We start from the raw sequence: 7,942 nt of genomic DNA, 5'->3' as shown, positions 1-7,942 counted from the left end.
AGAGTTGAAAGGTATCTTGGTGTGTGTGTGTGTGTGTGTGTGTGTGTGTGTGTGTGTTTGTGTGTCTTCGAGTCCACTCCACCTGATAAAGCAGGAAAATGTACACCATTTCAGACAAATGGTTGTCCAATCTCTTTGTCTCTTTTGCAGCTGGTAATCAGGCTGTAAGATCATGGCATCCGACTCTGTCAATTCCTGGCAAATAGGTGGGAAAGAAATGGAGTTAGTGACATATTTTATTTTCCTGGGCTCCAAGATCACTGCAGATGAGGACTGCAGCCAAGAAATTAAAAGACGCTTGCTCCTGGGGAGGAAAGCTATGGCAAATCTAGACAGCATCTTAAAAAGCAGAGACATCACTCTGTCAACAGAAGGTCATATAGTAAAGTTTATGGTTTCCCAAGTTGCAATGTATGGCTGGTGAAAGTTGGACCATAAGAAAGGCTGAGCGCCAAAGAATTGAGGCCTTTGAACTATGGTGCTGGAGAAGACTCCTGTGAGTCCCTTGGACTGCAAAGCATTCAAAGCAGTCAGTCCTAGAGGAGACTGCTCTTTATAAGGCCAGATCCTGAAGATGAAACTCAAGTACTTTGGCCACCTAATAAAAAGGAAGGACTCACTGGAGAAGAGCCTAATGCTGGAAATGATTATGGGCAAAAGAAGAAGGGGATGACAGAAAATGTGGTGGCTGGATGAAGTCACTGAAGCAGTCAGTTTTTTTTATTTTTATCCAGAATGCCTTAACCTTTTGGCAGGTCCACCATATATGATAATATGTAGCATCGAGAGAACCACACCTCCAACATTTAGGCTGTACATTCGGATACATAGAAGCCAACTTTTTAGGATCTAAATGCCATCTATAGAACATCTTGTAAAAATTTTCTCTCAGATTTTGAGCTTGTTTAAATTTCACATTTCTTACCCAGATTCTTTCCCATGTATCCAACATTATTGGTTCCTCAATATTTTGAGCCCATTTTATCATACAATCTTTAACTAATTCTGTTTCCGAATCTATCTGTATTAATACATTATATATCCTCTTTATATGCATTAAGCTTTGATCTCTTATTTGTTTAAACAAGTTATCCTCAACTTGGATAAAACCAATTTTTTGATCTATTTTCCACCTAGCCTGTAATTGCCCATACTGGAACCATGTTTGAACTACCTTCTCCTCTTTTAATACCTCTAAAGATTTTAATTGTAATGCCCCCCTTTCCGAGGTAAGAAGCTGTCTGTAAGTAATTCTGTCCTGTTTTTGTGCTATATTCATATTTTCAATTGCGTGTCTAGGAATTGCCCACATGGGTATCTTGTCATTTAATTTATATTGGTATTTCTTCCAAACCCGCAGTAAAGCATTTCTTAAAATATGACTTTTAAAATTCTTATCCAATTTTTTGTTGAATAACAGGTAAGCATGCCAGCCAAATACCAGATCGTGTCCCTCAATATTCAATATTCTATCATTGGTTAAATGAGTCCAATCACTAATTACAGATAATGCCACTGCATCATAATATAGTTTTAAATTAGGTAGTTTCAATCCTCCTCTCTCACGTACATCTTGCATTATTTTCATCTTTACCCTCGGCTTCTTTCCTGCCCATACAAATTTGTTGATACCCTTCTGCCATTCTAAAAGGTTCGCATCTTTTTTAAGTATAGGTAACATTTGGAAAAGAAATAAAAATTTTGGTAAAATGTTCATTTTCACTGCCGCTATCCTACCCAGCAAAGATAAGTGCAATTTCTCCCATTTTTTCATCTCTGTCTGTATACTAGGCCAAAGTGGTTCATAATTATGCTTATATAATTTCCCATTTGAAGTTAAAATGTTAACTCCAAGATATTTGACTTTCTTAACTACCTCACATCCTAGCATCACTCCTAATTCTTCCCTTTGTTTAATATTCATATTTATAGCTAATATTTTGGTTTTTCCTAAATTTATTTTAAAGCCAGACACTTGACCATATTGATTAATCGTGTTCATTAAAACCATACTGGATTCCTGCGGTTGTTCCAATATTATGACCAAATCATCCGCAAAAGCGTGGACTCTGTATTCTTGCTGCCTAATCTTGATCCCTTTTAAACCATCCAAGCCCCGTATTTTATTCAACAATACTTCCAAAGTTATAATAAACAATAATGGGGACAAAGGACAGCCCTGTCTTGTACCTTTTCCAATTTGAAAAGAGTCTGTTAAACTTCCATTGACTATGATTTGTGCTGTTTGCTGTTGGTATATTGCTTTGGCTTCCTGGGAGGAGCTTGCTGGTGGTGGCAGCAAAAAATCAGCTGCCTCCAAATTCCTGGCTACGTACCTGTTTAGAGGATCTTCCATCTGACGTCTTATCAGGTTTTCTTATCCTTCAGGCAAGAAGGAAAGAAGAAACTGTTTTGCTGGCAAATGCTCTTCGATTTTTGCAGCTTTTGTGCTTGCAAGGAAAGGGGGGCTAGCCCAAGGCAGAACGGCTGTCCGTGCTGGGAACTTCAAACTGCCTTGTGCAGGACAAAGTAAGACTCCCCCACTCTGCTCAAAGTTTTGTTTGATTTAATCTTATCACGAGCTGAATCCATCTCCGTGCACAATAATTGTTTATCAACATTTTAGCTTCTTTTCTTTTTCTCCTCCGAAAAATTATTTACTTAGAGGCTTTTAAAATGGCGCCAAGCAGGCTGGTTTCTCCGGTAATAATGAACACTTTTTGTTAATCCTCACAAGAATTCACAAGAATCCAAAACAAAAGAGATTGCTTATCACATGTTTTGGTTTCACAATAGGCCAGCAGAAGCTTTTTAATTAGCTTTATTTCTACAAGAATGTTACTCCTTCATTAACTTTGCTTATCTGGAAGTTAAATGGTGATGAATCTGCTGAACGGTCTTGTTACAATGTTTACTCACTGAAAGTTTTGCCAAGCCTTAACTTCAAAATAAAAGGGGAATTCAGCCTCTTCACTTAAAGCTGCATATTCAGGCAATAGAGTTTTATTAACTGCAGGCAGATAAATTTTGAAATGGCTTCAAAACCAAATATTAACTTGAAGTTGTAAATTTTTTTTTCTTATTACTATTCAAAATACCAGCTTCAATTTTGTAAAAGGCTTTCTTATCCAGCTGCGTTACAAGATGGCGATTTTATAGCTTCTGCGTTTGATATATGACACACTCAATCAGCTCTATTCTCCTGAAGACTTCTCCTTATTAACTGTTAAAAATCTATAAATAGTATCCCATTTAAAACCGAGGGGAGCAGAGACTTTGTTTGTTTGTGCGTTTTTTATAATGGCTCCCAAATCGAAGCAGTCTAAGCGTTTCCTTAATAATACATCTCAAGACATTGTTACAAAATCGCTGCCCTTGCCTCCCACGCCCTCCACTGGAGATCTCTTAACGCAAGAATTTCTTTTTGAAACCCTAAAAGAGTTCAGACAGGAAATTAAACAACTTTTATCGGACTTATATGATAAACTGGATGCCAAGATTGCTCAAACAAGGGAAGATACGATCAGAGTTATGACTGTTATGACAGGCTATGTTTCTGAAATGGAGGACAAATTGGAACTTTTGGAAAAAACTAATTCTAATTTGACATCTAAAATTCAAACGTTACAACAGGAAGTTGAAAATGCTCAAAAACAACTCGTTATGATAAATTACAATAAGACTGCGTTTGCAATAAGAGTCAGAGGATTGCGTGAGAAGGAACAGGAGAATTTGAAACAGACCTTTTTTGAAGCTTTCAGACGTTCGGTGGGAAGTCCGGGATTTAACTTTGATTGGCAGATTCAAAAAATTTATCGCCAGAACTCGTGTGTAGCAAAACAACGACAGCTTCCGAGGGACATAATTATATATTTCACCACAAGAGAATCCAGAAATGCGATAATACAGAAGTTTTACAATAACAGGCTGCGAATCGATGGACAGGACTTGACTGTTTTTAAAGAAATACCATCTCAAATATTAAGAGCAAGGAGAGACTACACTTTCTTAACTGAAAAACTCAGAGATTCTCAGATACAATATAAATGGGAAGTGCCATCTGGTATCACAGTCACATTTGAGAATCAAAAATATCGTCTCAATTCTGTTTGCGAAGCCCGAGATTTTTACTATAAAACCCTGAAGGCGGGACTTCCTGATTCATCCGGACTTGGAGAAAGACAAGGAGAAGGAGAAGATAAGCAGCGGGACACGTGGCTACAAGGCGGCGGGTGTTGCTTTCCCTTTCCGGAAGGGCAGAAGAGTAAAGAATAAAGATCCAGCTATGCCTTTAAAATACTTCTTAAATTTTTAATTTGAATAAAATTTCAGGACTCCTGTCTGGTATAAAATGACAAAGCTGTATACCGATGAAGAGATATTGAGACTGAAAGAAGCGGTGCTGAATTTGGACATATATTATATGGGACTTATATAAGACTTGTTTGAATCTTAATTTAAACTGCGCATGATCTATTCTTTGGGGCGAGGAGAGCGGAGATCATAGTTTTCTTGGATTGTGGTTTGGGATGAATGGAGTCGGGTGCGTGGGATAGATGGAAGGGTAGTGAAAGTTCAATTAGATTATCTTGATCCAGAATGTAAGCTGATTTTTGTATAAATTGTTATTTGAATACAAGGTTAAGAAAGATTATCTGGAGAGTCTACACGAGGGTGGAGTAAATATGAGAGGAGCAATGGATGAGGATAAAATATATATGCGGACACGGGTAAAGGCAGGATGGGAGGTATAGAATTTATATGCGGAAGCAGGTAAAGACATTGTTTAAAATTTTAAAAATAATGAGAATCTGAGTTTAATGTTAGAGAGTATATTGACTTCTCTTTCTTGAGGGGGGGGTTACCCCCCTCCTTTTTTTTTCTTTTTATTATTCTTTTCTTTTTTGTTCTTTATTTTTTATTATTTTTTATTATTTTGTAACTTCTAATCTATTTGGTTTCAATATACTCCAGACTTTGCTTGATAAAGAACGATGCCGGGAATGGGACCTGGGAAGTCGGAAGGGGGTCAGGGAGGGGGGTTCAGGGGGTGGGTGGGGGGGGAGGGTGGAAGTATAGACTCAATTTTCAGAACAATGAATGCACTTGGATACTGTTGCTTTTTTTTCTTTTTTCTTTTCTTCTTTCTTTTCCTTTTATTTTTCTTTTGTTTTAGTACAAAACAAATAGACCAATGAATACTAGAAATACACCGAAGCGAGGTGTAGAGGGAAAGAAGAGGGGGGAATTAAGAGGGAGTGAGAAGGGAATGTAAGGAGGGTGAGATGGTGGGAAGGGGAGAAAGGAATGGCTGAGGGGGAGGGGAAGTAGAAGAGGGGATTGTTGGAAGGGAGAAATGAAAGTTGGAGGGGTAGAAGGAAGGGTGTATGTAGGATAGAAGTGTTATGAGTTGTTTATTGCTTCTTTTTTTTAACTGCACAGTATTTAAGTGATTGTATAAAGGAAAATGAAAATGTAATAAAAGAATCTTTGATAAAAAGGTATATTGCTTTAATTGACTGTAAAAAATTATCTCCTATCTGCATTTTTTGCAATATCTTCAGCAGAAATTGCCAGTTAACTCGATCAAAGGCCTCCAAAAATATAAACGCAGCAGAGATCTGGTTGTTCTTTCCAAAATATTCTAATGCATTAATAATTAATCTGACATTACTTTTCATCTGTCTCCCCTGTATAAAACCTGTTTGGTCCGTGTGTATCAATTGTTGAATAACCAACATTAACCTAATACAGTCATGTCTTTAGACCTGTATTTGATAAATTTCCCTTCCTGAATCATTGATTTTGGAGATTTCTGTGTCAGGTTTAGTGGAAACCTCAAAGGATGGGCTACTCAACTTCACAAAGATGGACATTTATTTATTTATTTATTTGTTTGTTTATTTATTTATTTTCCCTATGATTCTATGTTCCACATTGAAGTAACTTGTCTCGGTAGAAGAAAAAAAACCAGAAGAAGGTTTCTCTCACTGAGGAAGGTGAATACAGAGAGTGAACTGAGTGAAGCACAAATACTGGCCCAGAGTATTTTAAATATGGATATTTCAGATTCTTTTCAGTTAAATTCTTAGCCTTGTAACTAGCGAAACCTATCTGGTTTACTTAGTCACCTTTTGCCAAGTCTCAAAGATTCTGAATAGATCTTGGCACTGAGGGAAAGCCTTGAGGCAAAACCAACACAGAGAGAAGTCTTGGATAAACCACCTCAGTATTCAGACAAGCATTATTCCAAATAGAGATCCAGCTATGAGTAAAGTGGCAGATGATGCAATCAACCAATTGAACAGCTTGTCCTTAGAAGTTGTGGGTGCTCCATCACTGGAGGCTTTCAAAAAAAGACTAGACAACCATTTATTTGAAATGTGGTAGGGTCTCCTACTGGAAGACCTTCAAGATCCCTTCCAACCAGGGGTGAAATTCAGGAGGTTCTCACAGATTCTGGAGAACCAATAGTAGAAATTTTGAGTATTTTGGAGAACCAGCAAAAACCACCTCTGGCTGGCCCCAGAGAGGGCTGCAAATAGAGATTTTTCAATATCCTTTGCCCCAAAGTGGGGAGAGAATGGAGATTTTGTAGTATCTTTCCCCTGCCACACCCACCTAGTCACGCCCACAGAATCAATAGTAAAAAAAATTGAATTTCACCACTGCTTCCAACTCTATTATTCTATATTCTACATTTTATCTTTCTTTTGTACCTTCCACATAGAGTTATTTATTGAAGGGAGGGAAGGAAGATCAGGTAATGGACCACAACTTTTTCTGCCTCTCCTGTTTGAGCTTCAGCTCCCACCTGCATTAGGGTGATGAAAACAATCTTGGTCTATCGGTAGCTTCCAGAGAAGGTGGGCTCACCCTGCAACTCCCTAGCTAAGTCTGGATAGTAAAGCCTTAAAGATGACCTCCTGCCATTTTCCATTATAGATTATTTTCCCATTCACATAGCAGACTTCTGAAACCTTCCCCTTTAGAGGCCAGCAGATCATGTGATTTATTTGGATAAGAGACCAATGAGGTTTCTTCCCTCTTTCCTGGATCAAATGATTCTTTTGGGGGGATGTCCAGAAAGGGCGTTGAGAGATTGATGACTCAACACTAAATTCATGGAATCCTGAAGTCTCCCAAAGATCATGCTGATGGGGCGCAGGAGTTCCTGGCTTCCATGACAGCCATGGATTTGACCCAAGTAATCCGGGGTCCGACTCACTCAGCGGGTCACACGCTTGACCTCGTATTTCTCTTGGAGCAATGGAGACGTGATCTAGATTTGAAGGGCATGAAGATATTGCCCTTGTCATGGTCTGATCACTTCCTGCTGAGGCTTGACTTTCAGAAACCAATCCCCCACTGTAGGGAGGAGGAACCAATTAGGTGGTTCCGCCCCAGGCGTCTGATGGACCCTATGGGATTTCAGATGGCACTTGGAGAAATACCTGACGCTCTCGTCCACAGTCCGGTAGAATCCTTAGTCGCTGCGTCTTTACGGCCACTCTGAGCTAGTGAATCCAGGAGGGCTCCTTGGTTCACCGAGGAATTCCGGGAGATGAAGCGCCAAAAGAGATGCCTAGAGCGCCGCTTGAGGGCTAGTAACTCTGAATCTGACCGAGCACTGATGAGAGCCTATATCAGGACCTATCTGGTGGCAATACGGGCGGCAAAATGTGCACATTTTTCCGCTCTTATTGCATCTGCAGAATCGCGCCCAGCCGCCTTATTTAGAATAGCCCAATCTCTCTTGAAAGGGAGGGATGCGGACGACCCTTTACAAGGTAGAGCTGAGGAATTTGTCCAGTTTCTGACAGATAAAGTCACTCGGATTCGGACGGACCTGGACTCCAATTGCACAGTACCAGCCGAGGTACCGGGGGAAGGTCTTGAGCGGATTTTATGGAGCGAGTTTCAACTTGTCGCTCCTGAGGAA

Source organism: Thamnophis elegans, chromosome 2, assembly GCF_009769535.1.
Source record: "Thamnophis elegans isolate rThaEle1 chromosome 2, rThaEle1.pri, whole genome shotgun sequence".
Lineage (NCBI taxonomy): Eukaryota > Metazoa > Chordata > Lepidosauria > Squamata > Colubridae > Thamnophis > Thamnophis elegans.
This window is presented reverse-complemented; position numbering follows the sequence as displayed.